This window comes from Lissotriton helveticus, chromosome 4_1 (assembly GCF_964261635.1).
Source record: "Lissotriton helveticus chromosome 4_1, aLisHel1.1, whole genome shotgun sequence".
NCBI classification, from domain to species: domain Eukaryota; kingdom Metazoa; phylum Chordata; class Amphibia; order Caudata; family Salamandridae; genus Lissotriton; species Lissotriton helveticus.
The window spans coordinates 113,713,763-113,729,606 of record NC_136063.1 but is presented as its reverse complement, the minus strand read 5'-3'; positions in this window follow the sequence as shown (position 1 = coordinate 113,729,606).

The window sequence follows — 15,844 nt, the reverse complement described above, 5'->3', positions numbered from 1 at the left end:
CCATCGATGAGTCAACCAGGTGGCAAAGGGGCTGAATATGGTGGCGGTGTCTTCAAGACACCACCATCCATATTATTATGCAAGCGGAGATGTGCCTTTCCATGGCTGCGTTGCAGCCATGGAAAGGCATGCGGTGTCTGCATCCGGGGGCCCGTTGCGGGCCCCCGGTGTGTTGGGGTTGGTGGGTACACATGGGGGGTATCTATGTACCCCCTTCATTTGCATGCACAACATGCCTTTTTTACATTGCGGCGGGTGCTGCTGAAAGCACCGCCTGCCGCAATGTAAAAAATGCGGTATGCACCTGCCTGATTGGAGGGTGCATGTTAATCTGCATCACTGGTCCACCGCACATATGGCGTGTGGTCCCCTTTGCTGATACGGTGACTTTGTCTGCTCATCATCGTAATAGACCCCTTAGTATTCAAATGACATACACAAGGATCGGAATGTGCTCTAAGAGCAGCCCTGTACATTTCGCAGCACTCATTATGTCAATTCAACACAATACTGACCCAGACACATTTGTCCTATGTAGATGATTTCTCCCTTAAGGATGATGAAGTACACTCATGCTCAGCCAAAGTAGATAGTATAGTATTGGGATTTGCTGACCTTGGCTATAAGTGCAACTTTAATAAATCTAATAGAGATTTTCCTAGTATCCTTCTGTCATATAGTCTGTACAGGCCCATTGCTGTTTCCGGGTATGTTAGCATGAGCCCCCTGAAGTCCTTGCGTTGCTTTGCACACGTTACTACACACACATATTTTGCGTTGTGCCACTCTGTACACACAGAACTTACTGCTATTTTTGTGTTTTTCACATTCCTGTTATTTAATCTGAACACCAGAGACAAGGTCAAATCACAATGTCCCTTGTTATTCTGTTTTAGTCAGGCGCATGGACATAGACAAAACACACACAAACACACATATTCTTGTCATCTAGATATGTACAGACTGGTTGTGACTACACCTGAGATGTAGAACCTTCATCGGTGCATGCTAATATACAGGGTCTTATGCAAACACCCACTGTCAAACCTTACTGTGGATCAGTATGGTTGTTGGAGCAAAAGGGTGTGTTCTGATGCCCTGATTGTTGAGAGACTCGGGAATGTTGTGCTCTGGGGTGTCTAATCACGCTTTCCTTTGTGAGTGAGAAGGGCAAGTGAGACACTGTAGCTAGTCAGTCCCCAGCCCATGGGTACTAAGGTAGTAGGATAAGTCAGTCCCTGCCTACTCAGGTTCTATGGTCCCAAGCATAGTTCTGTGTTCTCACAGAATCCCTGCAACATGACGTCCCCAGCGTTTAGTCTGGTTCTTATTTGCAAGACCCCTGATTAGTACTGGTGCTCATGAACAGTACCCTTGCACCGCTGTCCAAAGATGTCCATGGTGCAGGGGCTTCACCTCTTCAGTTTGTATGTATTTCCCATTGCTGTAGGTGTTTCAAGACTGGATTTTAACCCCTTTGCTACCATTCCTTTTTTCCCACTGTGCTAAGCCTTTTTTTGTCTATTTGGGGAAGTTCGCTCTTAGGCCCCTGAAACTTTTTGACCACATAAGGTATCCACACCAAATTTGTGTCCTTTTGTTTTTTAAACATCATGGGATTCTGAAGGTATCCTAGGTTAGTGGATTCCCTTGGAGGGGACCCAGAAATTAGCCCAAAAACATACATTTTGTTTTAAAAATGGGGAAAAAGGGCTCCAGATGAAAGCCTCTGTATTTTTCCCTGAAAAATGGTGTCAAAAAGGGGTAGTGGTGCTGAAATTGCAATCTTCCCACATTCAGGAACAAGCAGACTTTTGTGAGAAAACCAAATTTTTTTACACAGTGTGGGCATTTTTCTGGGACATAACCTATTTTTGCTATTTTTTGTGCTTTCAACCTCCTTCCAGTTAACGGTAGAAATGTGTATGAAAGCAATAATGGATACTGGAAAGCTAAGCATTTTAAAAAAATAGACAAAATTTTGAATTCATAATGGGGTCATTTGTGTAGATCCTTCAAGGTTTCTTTATAGAAACTAACAACTAAATATAGGAAAAATTGAAAATTAGTTAAAAAAACAGCCTTTTGTGTCAACGTTTTCACCTGTAACTTTTTCTTTTTGACAGCAATATACCGTTACATTTGCTGGACCATTTGTGTGGATATATAGGACTTGTAGGTTCACCAAGGACCCGACGAACCCAGAGCCAATAACTGAGCAGCGACTTTCAATGATTTTTTTATTATATACAGTGTATATAGCAATTATTCTGGGAAAATGTACACATGGAAAAATTGGTATGAAAGACACCTATGTCGTTCTGAAATGAGAACAAAATATAGAGTTTAGAAACAATAGATATTTGCACATTACCGATATTGGGATTTGAAAATGTCCCAACTGCACAGACTCAGTAAGAACCAACAGTATCCCACGCAAAACACATCGCAAAGAATTTCATGCTCAAAACAATAACTAAATATGCTGCTATTATGACACCACTTACAAAAACTTCATTCATGCATGATCTTAATACTCAATTGGAGTTAACACAACAAAAATGTTTTCTTACCAAAAAACTGCAATTACGCAAAACTTTAGATCAACCACTGCTGAAACGGCAAACAAGAATCAAAAACTTTGAACTAGAATAAAAAGGAGAAATAAAACATTAGAATCACATAAGGAAATAATGCACTAGTCCACACACTATCCACCAGGGGAAACAACCATTACTACGCAACTTTTACAATGCACTACCATTATAACAAAACATTTGCAACATAAGATCCATTACGACACATGCTATTACAACGCATGACATTACAATGCAGACGCTTTTACAACACATGCTATAACAACGTAAGTATGGGTAAGTATTTAAAATAATCTTAATTTTTAAAATTAATTTTATTTTTATTTAATTTTTAAAAAGTATTTTTAGTTTAAATTAATTGTATTTTAATTTTTCAAAACATAACCCTACCATTACACCCCCCAGGAGTTAGAATAGTAATATTAACCCCTACACTATCTAACACTTACCCTACTTTCACAGCCCCCTGGTGTTAGAATAGTAATTATTACTCCAACACTATACAACACTTACCCTACTTTTACACCCCCCTGGTGTTAGAATAGTAATTTTTAATCCTACACTGTCCAAAACTTACCCTACTTTAACACCCCCCTGGAGTTACAATAGGAATTTTTACCTCTAACACTATCCAACACTTACCCTACTATTACACCCCCAGGAGTTAGGATAGTAAATTGTAACCCTACACTATCCAACACTTACCCTACTTTTATACCCCCCTGGAGTTAGAATAGTAATTATTACTCCAACACTATCCAACACTTACCCTACTTTTACACCCAACTGGGGTTAGAATAGTAATTTTTAATCCTACACTACCCAACACTTACCCTACTTTAACACGCCCTGGAATTAGAATAGTAATTTTTACCCCTACACTATCCAACACTTACCCAACTTTTACACCCCCCAGTAGTTAGAAAAGTAATGTTTACCCCTACACTATCCAACACTTACCCTACTTTAACAGCCCCCTGGAGTTAGAATAGTAATTTTTACCCCTACACTATCCAAAACTTACCCTACTTTAACACCCCCCTGGAGTTAGAATAGTAAACGTTACCCCTACACTATCCAATACTTACCCTACTTTTACACCCCCAGGAGTAGAATAGGTATTTGTACCCTACACTATCCAACAATAACCCTACTTTTACACCCCCCTGGAGTTAGAATAGTAATTATTACCCCGACACTATCCAACACTTACCCTACTTTTGTACCCCCCCTGGTGTTAGAATAGTAATTTTACTCCTACACTATCCAACACTTACCCTACTTTTACACCCCCCTGGAGTAAGAATCATAATTTTTACCCCTACACTATCCAACACTTACCCTACTTTTACACCCCCCTGGAGTAAGAATAGTAATGTTTACCCCTACACTATCCAATACTTACCCTACTTTTACATACTCCTGGAGTAAGATTAGTAATTTTTACCCCTACACTATCCAACAATTACCCTACTATTACTCCATCCTTTATTTAGAATAGTTATTAATGTAATAAAACTATCCCCGGGAGATTGAATATAAATACATAATTCTAAGATTGTTTAAAATAATATTTTTTTTAAATAAATAATATTGATATAAAATTAATAAAAAATATCTAAAATATTTATTATAAAGATATCTATTAAGTTAAAAAATATTTATGTGTTAAATAAATATTTTTAATTATTCATTTAAAATATAGTTATCACGGTTTTGCATTGATTTCAATGTAAAGTAATGTCCTTCCTTTATTTCAATAGATGTCTAGCTGACTTTCGCGTCTATCAAATAGGAAGCTATTTGAAGAGTAAAGCGTGATGAAAAAGAAGCTAAAGGGTGCACCCTACAGGTAAGAATATTATTTGATAATGAAATACAGTTTTTTTTACCCCTTGCGTGCTCGTGACGGAACCATTCCATCACGAGCCACGGTGGGGCTGTGCTGGTGACGGAAGGTTCCGTCAAGGCCCGGCCGCCGCGCCTGCCCGGCGCTGATCCCGCGCCTGCGCTGAGCATTGCATTGAGCGGGAACCATTCCGTCACAAGCACAGTACCACCGTGGCTCTTGACGGAGTGGTTCCGTCACGAGCATTGTGGCGACGTGCGCCCCCCCGGCCCCCCAGCGCAGCGGCGGAATTACCGCCGCGGCCAATGGGTTAAATTAGAACATTGTAAATTAAATATTGATAAATATATACTTAGAGTGCGAGACAGAATTTTAAGTTTAATTTCAAACAAACTTTATTTAATAATGTACATTTTTTAATATTATTTTCAATATTTTTTTTAACATATTTTTTATACTTTATTCAATTAAAAAAATTGATTTTGAGCATACATTATTAATAAAAATAAAAGGTTTAATTGTCCTTTTTCTTTGTTGGTAGCTTCAGATGATGTATATGCGAGTACATCAATCACGTAGGCAGCCATATTGAGGAGCGTCACTGGACAGAGCAGAACACGAGACCTGTGTTCAGGTAGGAAACTTTTAAAACGTATTTTTAATTGTTAAACATGGTGTGAGTGTGATTTAATGCAAGGAAATAAGAGGGAAGTTAAGATTAGTAAAATGTATGCTTAGTTTGTATGTTGTTAGCATGTCCCGATCTTATTGTTAGTATATGCCCACGTCGGGTCACGTGTTTATTTAAGTTCTAAAAAAAGATGTAATGTTTGTATTTACTGAGTTTAATTCAATTTAAACAATGGTTTTTGGTTGAAAAATTGGAATAATATTTGGTTTTGAAACATCGGAGATAGAAGAAGATCGATTTACGAACATTGGATTTAGAAAGGACAAAATTGATCGTTTTTCGTGAATTTTTATGGGAATCGTGGAAGACATCTATGTTATTTTTTTTGGTTGGTTTTTTAAATGGAACTTTGCAAAACTTAGAGGATTTCGAAGGATTGCTGATTTCAAAAAAGAGGATGAAGATCGATAGTAGATTATTTTGAATTGGAGAAGATTTTTTTAATGAATGCTTTTTGTAAATCGATCTTTTTTGGGGGGACCGTAATACTCTTGGTCTTAGTGTCCAGGCTGAGCGCGCTAATTGGAAGGGAGTAAACATCCACACCCCTATACCGGTTATGGTTCCCCAGAGTAATAGATTCAGTGTTCTGGATCAAATAGATTGACGGCAGAAGAGTTGCTTGTCCCTATCTCCCCACACTGACGTTCAGGGTTCTTCTGTAGCTAGGGAAGGCTCAGAGGCAAATGTATGTTCTATTATTTTACCTAGTCCCTAGGGAGGTGGGTCAGCCCGGGAGGCTACTAGGTGCAAGGATGGGGGGGCAGTGGGATTAAGTCGGCTGGTGTACTGCTCGGAGCTTTGTCATCAGTAATTCAGGAGGATGCAAGTTGTGCTGCATTTCCGATGGTAGCGGGAAGGAACCACGACAGTGACATATGGGAGAAGGGGCCAAACCCTAGTAGGATGGGGAAGTCTATTGACGGCCCACTCACTGGGGGTGATAGCTGCAACAGGGTACAAATGGAAATCCTGGGGAGAGACTAATAAAAACATTAAAATCCTCTCCTGGAATCTGGCTGGGAATAAAAAACAAACTATTATGCCCGGATTGGGGATCGTTTGTAGAGAAGTGTGATGTTCGCCTAATGCAGGAGACGTGGGCACTGGAAGACAACCAGAGGAGAGGTTTTGGCACTTTTAGTATATTGGCCACAACGAAGGGTAGGGGCAGACCATCGGGGGGATTAAGCATCTGAGTGGGTATCCACCTGGGTGCCAATGCAGTGCAGCTACCAACTAACTCTCTCGATGTGCAATATGTCCTCTTAATGCTCCAGATAATACACAAATTGCCCTACGTAACATCTATTCAAGGCCCATTCAGAGTGGGCAGGAGTCCGGAGTAATTGATGAACTGAGGCAGTTCATTTCAACTCTTGACCCAGCAGTTATTCTAATAGTGGGGGGCGACTTTAACTGCCAGTTTGAGCCCCTCACTGGCGTAAGCTTAGATGGCCTAGACAACGAGGACCAGCATCGGCACATCCTGGAGCCTCAGATTCCAGCAGTAAGAGCATGGACGCCGATGGTCGTCCAAATAAATTAGTTTACTCTTTCGTCTTCTCTGAAGGCATGTAATGGGAGAACAAAATCGGACAGACCTGGCCGACCGACCTTTAATAGAGAAGGGCAAAACTCCATTCTAGATTATATCCTTGTTGAATCCTGAATATGGGATAGGTTTCTGGATTTCCAGATCTATCCAAGGAAAGATGGTGACCACAACCCCCTTGTTATGACACTTAAACCAGGGAGTTTGGGCCTGTCTAACCCTGCACCCGAGCCCAACTCAGTAGAACATCCACTCTCGCTAACTAACAACAGGCAGAGAGTTAAATGGCCACACATACAAGGTTCTCAATAAAAACTTGCAAATATCTACCAACAGGCAGTGCCACCTCTAAGAGATATGGGAGAGGTGGGGGTAATGGCCATGCTTTCAGGACTATAGGATAAGCCTCTGAAAATACACAAACAGTTGACCTCGAAACTGTTTGATGTGTTGTACCTGGAAGGAAGAAAAAAGGTAAAACCTGTCTCAGCCCATCCTTTGTACAATGCCAACTGCCGGAAAGCTAAAAAAGATTTGATAATTGCTGTAAAAGCAAAGGATAAGATAAGGATTAAGCAATGTCGGCTCAAGCACAATCGGGTCATCCAAAGGGAAAAGAAAGAGTGGGAAGCCGATAAATGGGATGATCTTAGAATTGCCCTTAAGTCCAAAGACTTGAAATCTTTTTGGGCAATTGTTAGGTCTGGGGGTAGGGTGGGCAGATTGGCAATTGAACCGAATATAGCTGCAGCATCTTGGGAAGCTCATTTTGGAGCCCTGTATACATACTCGGGCGGTGACGTTTTTTTAACCCCACTCTCAGGCCTCCTCCAAGAGCATCAATTGGAGGGGGCCCGGGAGATGGTGGAAGCCGCCATTGTTAAACCATTACCTAATAAGGCGCCCTGCTTAGATAAGCTCCTAGAGGACTTATTTAGGTCAGAACCGAAAATATGAGCTCCATATCTATGTGTTCTCTTTAATGCCATACTAAAGGGCATGGACCCGCCGGATACCTGGCGTGGTGCAGAAATAGTTCCTATTTACAAAAAAGTCTGTCCTCTTAAACCGTCCAATTACAGGCCTATTAGCCTGATAGATGTTACCCAAAAACTGATGGGACGGATTATTTTAGATGGAGTCCAGAGTCCCGGTGAATTAGGGGGTGCGCCAGGGGTGCGTCAAGTTCAAGTTCAAGTTCGGGCATTTATATAGCGCACTACTCACCCAGAGGGTCTCAAGGCGTCCTGGTCCCCACCTTATTCTGTCTATATATCAATGGGCTTAAAGACCACCTACTTGGAGTAAGGGACACTGATGCCCGAGGTTAGTCTCAGGTCGGGTGCCCGCTTTGATGTTCATGGACGACACCTTGTTGTTGTCCAAGACATCAACGGGCATCCAACAAACCCTTAATGGTTTTGCTGACTTCTGTGCATTGAGGGGCCTTGAGATAAATTTAGACTAAATTCATGATTTTCTATCCTCCTAGGCAGAAACGTTTGAATCCTCTTCTGGGCGGAACCCCAATGGAGCGAGTAAAGACCTTTGAGTATTTGGGCATCACTTTGGGAGAACATCTGGAGTGGGATACTCAGTTAGCACAAGCTGTACCTAAGTTACCCAAAGTGGTGGGGGGGTCCAGTTCAAGCCTGCTGCTTCTGTCATCCAAATCACTGGCCCTGTTGCTCTGCTGTGCTGTACTCTCCCTTGTGCAGCCTCTCATGTACTTGCTGTCTCACCTGTGCTATGGACACTGGCCATGTTGCTCTGCTGTGTAGGGCTCTCCCCTGTGCCATGGACACTGTCCCTGCTGCTCTGCTGTGCTGTACTCTCCCCTGTGCAGCCTCTCAAGTACTTGCTGTCTCACCTGTGCTATGGGCACTGGCCCTGTTGCTCTGCTTTGTTGGGCTCTCATCTGTGCTATGGACACTAGCCCTGTTGCTCTGCTGTGCTGTACTATCCCCTGCGCAGCCTCTCATGTACTTGCTGTCTCACCTGTGCTATGAACACTGGCCCTGTTGCTCTGCTGTGTTGGGTCTCACCTGTGCTATGGACACTGGCCCTGTTGCTCCGCTGTGCTGTACTCTCCCCTGTGCAGCCTCTCATGCACTTGCTGTCTCAACTGTGCTGTGCTGTCCAGTTCAAGCCTGCTGCTTCTGTCATCCAAATCACTGGCCCTGTTGCTCTGCTGTGCTGTACTCTCCCTTGTGCAGCCTCTCATGTACTTGCTGTCTCACCAGTGCTATGGACACTGGCCCTGTTGCTCTGCTGTGTTGGGCTCTCACCTGTGCTATGGACACTGGCCCTGTTGCTCTGCTGTGCTGTACTCTCCCCTGTGCAGCCTCTCATGTACTTGCTGTCTCAACTGTGCTATGGACAATGGCACTGTTGCTCTGCTGTGCTGTACTCTCCCCTGTGCAGCCTCTCATGAACTTGCTGTCTCAGCTGAGCTATGGACACTGGCCCCGTTGCTCTGTTGTGTTGGGTTCTCAACTGTGCTATGGACACTGGCCCTGTTGCTCTGCTGTGCTGTACTCTCCCCTGTGCAGCCTCTCATGTACTTGCTGTCTCAACTGTGCTATGGACAATGGCACTGTTGCTCTGCTGTGCTGTACTCTCCCCTGTGCAGCCTCTCATGAACTTGCTGTCTCAGCTGAGCTATGGACACTGGCCCTGTTGCTCTGTTGTGTTGGGTTCTCACCTGTGCTATGGACACTGGCCCTGTTGCTCTGCTGTGCTGTACTCTAACCTGTGCAGCTTCTCGTGTACTTCTTGTCTCAACTGTGCTATGGACACTGGTCCTGTTGCTCTGCTGTGTTGGGCTCTCACCTGTGCTATGGATACTGGCCCTGTTGCTCTGCTGTGCTGTACTCTCCCCTGTGCAGCCTCTCATGTACTTGCTGTCTCACCTGTGCTATGGACACTGGCCCTGTTGCTCTGCTGTGCTGTACTCTCCCCTGTCCAGCCTTTCATGTACTTGCAGTCTCACCCGCCATGGACACTGGCCCTGTTGCTCTGCTGTGCTGTACTCTCCCCTGTGCACCCTCGCATGTACTTGAAATGAATGAATGAAATTAATTTGTACTTGTAAAGCGCACTAATACCCCAACCGGGGTTTCCTGGCGCGGTACACATACCGCTGTGGTACCCTTCCTGGCTTTTCCATGTGAAATGTCCACTCCTGGGCACCCCCAAGGTGAAGCCAGGCATCCCAGCGCTTTTGGGGCTGTTGTGGAGATTAAACAAGCTATCCCCCAGAGTTGCAGATTGGGAACCATGATTAGAATAGGAACCGAGGCGAGAATTATCAGGTCCGAGGTAATTGAGCCCAAGACCCGCCGAGGAGGGAATGGAACCCTGGTCCCGGGCCAGACCTCTGCATCAGGGTCTGCCGCTCTAACCATTGAGCCACATTTCTCCACTCTACTCTTCTACTCTATTTGCTGTCTCACCTGTGCTATGGACACTGGCCATGTTGCTCTGCTGTGTTGGGCTCTCACCTTTGCTATGGACACTGGCCCTGTTTCTCTGCTGTGTTGGGCTCTCACCTGTGCTATGGAGTATGGCCCTGCTGCTCTGCTGTGTTGGGCTCTCACCTTTGCTATGGACACTGGCCCTGTTGCTCTGCTGTGTTGGGCTCTTACCTGTGCTATGGACAATGGCCTTGTTGCTCTGCTGTGCTGTAGTCTCCCCTGTGCAGCCTCTCATGTACTTGCTGTCTCACCTGCCATGGACACTTGCACCGTTGCTCTGCTGTGTTGGGCTCTCACCTGTGCTATGGATTATGGCCATGTTGCTCTGCTGTGCTGTACTCTCCCCTGTGCAGCCTCTCATGTACTTGCTGTCTCACCTGCCATGGACACTGGCCCTGTTGCTCTGCAGTGCTGTACTCTAACCTGTGCAGCCTCTCATGTACTTGCTGTCTCAACTGTGCTATGGATACTGGCCCTGTTGCTCTGCTGTGTTGGGATCTCACCTGTGCTAAGGACACAGGCCCTGTTGCTCTGCTCTGCTGTACTCTCTCCTGTGCATCCTCTCATGTACTTGCTGTCTCACCTGCCATGGACACTGGCCCTGTTGCTCTGCTGTGCTGTACTCTCCCCTGTGCAGCCTCTCATGTACTTGCTGTCTCACTATGCTATGGACACTGGCCCTGTTGCTCTGCTGTGTTGGGCTCTCACCTGTGCTATGGACACTGGCCCTGTTGCTCTGCTGTGCTGTACTCTCCCCTGTGCAGCCTCTCATGTACTTGCTATCTCACCTGTGCTATGGATAATAGCCCTGTTGCTCTGCTGTTTAGGGCTCTCCCCTGTGCCATGGACACTGGCCCTGCTTCTCTGCTGTGCTGTGCTCTCCCCTGTGCAGCCTCTCATGTACTTGCTGTCTCACCTGTGCTATGGACACTGGCCCTGTTGCTCTGCCGTGTTGGGCTCTCACCTGTGCTATGGACACTGGCCCTGTTGCTCTGCTGTGCTGTGCTCTCCCCTGTGCAGCCTCTCATTTACTTGCTGTCTCACCTGTGCTATGGACACTGGCCCTGTTGCTCTGCTGTGTTGGGCTCTCACCTGTGCTATGGACACTGGCCCTGTTGCTCTGCTGTGCTGTACTCTCCCTTGTGCTGCCTCTCACTTACTTACTGTCTCACCTGTGCTATGGACAACGGCCCTGTTGCACTGCTGTGTAGGGCTCCCCCCTGTGCCATGGACACTGGCCCTGCTGCTCTGCTGTGCTGTACTCTCCCCTGTGCAGCCTCTCAAGTACTTGTTGTCTCACCTGTGCTATGGACACTGGTCCTGTTGCTCTGCTGTGTTGGGCTCTCACCTGAGCTATGGACACTGGCCCTGTTGCTCTGCTGTGTTGGGCTCTCACCTGTGCTATTGACACTGGCCCTGTTACTCTGCTGTGCTGTACTCCCCCCTGTGCAGCCTCTCATGTAGTTGCTGTCTCACCTGTGCTATGGACACTGGCCCTGTTGCTCTGCTGTGCTGTACTCTCCCCTGTGCAGCCTCTCATGTACTTGCTGTCTCACCTGTGCTATGGACACTGGCCCTGTTGTTCTGCTATGTTGGGCCCACACCTGTGCTATGGACACTGGCCCTGTTGCTCTGCTGTGTTCGGCTCTCACATGTGCAATGGACACTGGCCCTGTTGCTCCGCTGTGCTGTACTCTCCCCTGTGCAGCCTCTCATGTAATTGCTGTTTCACCTATGCTATGGACACTAGCCATGTTGCTCTGCTGTGTTGTACTATCCCCTGTGCAGCCTCTCATGTACTTGATGTCTCACCTGTGCCATGGACACTGGCCCTGTTGCTCTGCTGTGTTCGGCTCTCACCTGTGCTATGGACACTGGCCCTGTTGTTCCGCTGTGGTGTACTCTCTCCTGTGCAGCCTCTCATGTACTTGCTGTCTCACCTGTGCTATGGACACTGACCCTGTTGCTCTGCTGTGTTGGGCTCTCGCATGTGCTATGGACACTGGCCCTGTTGCTCTGCTCTGCTGTACGCCCCCTTGTCCTATGGACACTGGCCCTGTTGCTCTGCTGTGCTGTACTATCCCCTGTGCAGCCTCTCATGTACTTGATGTCTCACCTGTGTTATGGACACTGGCCCTGTTGCTCTGCTGTGTTCGGCTCTCACCTGTGCCATGGACACTGGCCCTGTTGTTCCGCTGTGGTGTACTCTCTCCTGTGCAGCCTCTCATGTACTTGCTGTCTCACCTGTGCTATGGACACTGATCCTATTGCTCTGCTGTGTTGGGCTCTCGAATGTGCTATGGACACTGGCCCTGTTGCTCTGCTCTGCTGTACGCCCCCTTGTGCTATGGACCTTGGCCCTGTTGCTCTGCTGTGCTGTACTCTCCCCTGTGCAGCCTCTCATGTACTTGCGGTCTCACCTGTGCTATGGACACTGGACCTGTTGCTCTGCTGTGTTGGGCTATCACCTGTGCTAAGGACACAGGCCCTGTTGCTCTGCTCTGCTGTACTCTCTCCTGTGCATCCTCTCATGTACTTGCTGTCTCACCTGCCATGGACACTGGCCCTGTTGCTCTGCTGTGCTGTACGCTCCCCTGTGCAGCCTCTCATGTACTTGCTGTCTCACTATGCTATGGACACTGGCCCTGTTGCTCTGCTGTGTTGGGCTCTCACCTGTGCTATGGACACTGGCCCTGTTGCTCTGCTGTGCTGTACTCTCCCCTGTGCAGCCTCTCATGTACTTGCTATCTCACCTGTGCTATGGATAATAGCCCTGTTGCTCTGCTGTTTAGGGCTCTCCCCTGTGCCATGGACACTGGCCCTGCTTCTCTGCTGTGCTGTGCTCTCCCCTGTGCAGCCTCTCATGTACTTGCTGTCTCACCTGTGCTATGGACACTGGCCCTGTTGCTCTGCCGTGTTGGGCTCTCACCTGTGCTATGGACACTGGCCCTGTTGCTCTGCTGTGCTGTGCTCTCCCCTGTGCAGCCTCTCATTTACTTGCTGTCTCACCTGTGCTATGGACACTGGCCCTGTTGCTCTGCTGTGTTGGGCTCTCACCTGTGCTATGGACACTGGCCCTGTTGCTCTGCTGTGCTGTACTCTCCCTTGTGCTGCCTCTCACATACTTACTGTCTCACCTGTGCTATGGACAACGGCCCTGTTGCACTGCTGTGTAGGGCTCCCCCCTGTGCCATGGACACTGGCCCTGCTGCTCTGCTGTGCTGTACTCTCCCCTGTGCAGCCTCTCAAGTACTTGTTGTCTCACCTGTGCTATGGACACTGGTCCTGTTGCTCTGCTGTGTTGGGCTCTCACCTGAGCTATGGACACTGGCCCTGTTGCTCTGCTGTGTTGGGCTCTCACCTGTGCTATTGACACTGGCCCTGTTACTCTGCTGTGCTGTACTCCCCCCTGTGCAGCCTCTCATGTAGTTGCTGTCTCACCTGTGCTATGGACACTGGCCCTGTTGCTCTGCTGTGCTGTACTCTCCCCTGTGCAGCCTCTCATGTACTTGCTGTCTCACCTGTGCTATGGACACTGGCCCTGTTGTTCTGCTATGTTGGGCCCACACCTGTGCTATGGACACTGGCCCTGTTGCTCTGCTGTGTTCGGCTCTCACATGTGCAATGGACACTGGCCCTGTTGCTCCGCTGTGCAGTACTCTCCCCTGTGCAGCCTCTCATGTAATTGCTGTTTCACCTATGCTATGGACACTAGCCATGTTGCTCTGCTGTGTTGTACTATCCCCTGTGCAGCCTCTCATGTACTTGATGTCTCACCTGTGCCATGGACACTGGCCCTGTTGCTCTGCTGTGTTCGGCTCTCACCTGTGCTATGGACACTGGCCCTGTTGTTCCGCTGTGGTGTACTCTCTCCTGTGCAGCCTCTCATGTACTTGCTGTCTCACCTGTGCTATGGACACTGACCCTGTTGCTCTGCTGTGTTGGGCTCTCGCATGTGCTATGGACACTGGCCCTGTTGCTCTGCTCTGCTGTACGCCCCCTTGTCCTATGGACACTGGCCCTGTTGCTCTGCTGTGCTGTACTACCCCCTGTGCAGCCTCTCATGTACTTGATGTCTCACCTGTGTTATGGACACTGGCCCTGTTGCTCTGCTGTGTTCGGCTCTCACCTGTGCCATGGACACTGGCCCTGTTATTCCGCTGTGGTGTACTCTCTCCTGTGCAGCCTCTCATGTACTTGCTGTCTCACCTGTGCTATGGACACTGATCCTATTGCTCTGCTGTGTTGGGCTCTCGAATGTGCTATGGACACTGGCCCTGTTGCTCTGCTCTGCTGTACGCCCCCTTGTGCTATGGACCTTGGCCCTGTTGCTCTGCTGTGCTGTACTCTCCCCTGTGCAGCCTCTCATGTACTTGCGGTCTCACCTGTGCTATGGACACTGGACCTGTTGCTCTGCTGTGTTGGGCTCTCACCTGTGCTATGGACACTGGCCCTGTTGCACTGCTGTGTAGGGCTCTACCCTGTGCCATGGACACTGGCCCTGCTGCTCTGCTGTGCTGTACTCTCCCCTGTGCAGCCTCTCAAGTACTTGCCGTCTCACCTGTGCTATGGACACTGGACCTGTTGCTCTGCTGTGTTGGGCTCTCACCTGTGCTATGGACACTGGCCCTGTTGCTCTGCTGTGTTGGGCTCTCACCTGTGCTATGGACATTGGCCCTGTTGCTCTGCTGTGCTGTACTCTCCCCTGAGCAGCCTCTCATGTACTTGCTGTCTCACTATGCTATGGACACTGGCCCTGTTGCTCTGCTGTGTTCGGCTCTCACCTGTGCTATGGACACTGGCCCTGTTGCTCCGCTGTGTTGTACTCTCCCCTGTGCAGCCTCTCATGTACTTGCTGTCTCACATGTGCTATGGACACTGGCCCTGTTGCTCTGCTGTGCTGTACTCGCCCCTGTGCAGCCTCTCATATACTTGCTGTCTCACCTGCCATGGACACTGACCATGTTGCTCTGCTGTGTTCGGCTCTCACCTGTGCTATGGACACTGGCCCTGTTGCTCTGCTGTGTTCGGCTCTCACCTGTGAAGTGGACACTGGCTCTGTTGCTCTGCTGTGCTGTACTACCCCCCCTTGTGCAGCCTCTTGTGTACTTGCTGTCTCACCTGTGCTATGGACACTGGCCCTATTGCTCTGCTGTGTTGGGCTCTAATCTGTGCTATGGACACTGGCCCTGTTGCTCTGCTGTGCTGTACTCTCCCCTGTGCAGCCTCTCATGTACTTGCTGTCTCAACTGTGCTATGAGCACTGGCCCTGTTGCTCTGCTGTGTTGGGCTCTCACCTGTGCTATGTACACAGGCCCTGTTGCTCTGCTGTGCTGTACTCTCCCCTGTGCAGTCTCTCATGTACTTGCTGTCTCACCTGCCATGGACACTGGCCCTGTTGCTCTGCTGTGTTTGGGCTTTCACCTGTGCTAGGGACACTGGCCCTGTTGCTTTGCAGTGCTGTACTCTAACCTGTGCAACCACTCATGTAGTTGCTGTCTCAACTGTGCTATGGACACTGGCCCTGTTGGTCTGCTATGTTGGGCTCACACCTGTGCTATTGACACTGGCCCTGTTGCTCTGCTGTGTTCGGCTCTCACCTGTGCCATGGACACTGGCCCTGTTGTTCCGCTGTGGTGTACTCTCTCCTGTGCAGCCTCTCATGTACTTGCTGTC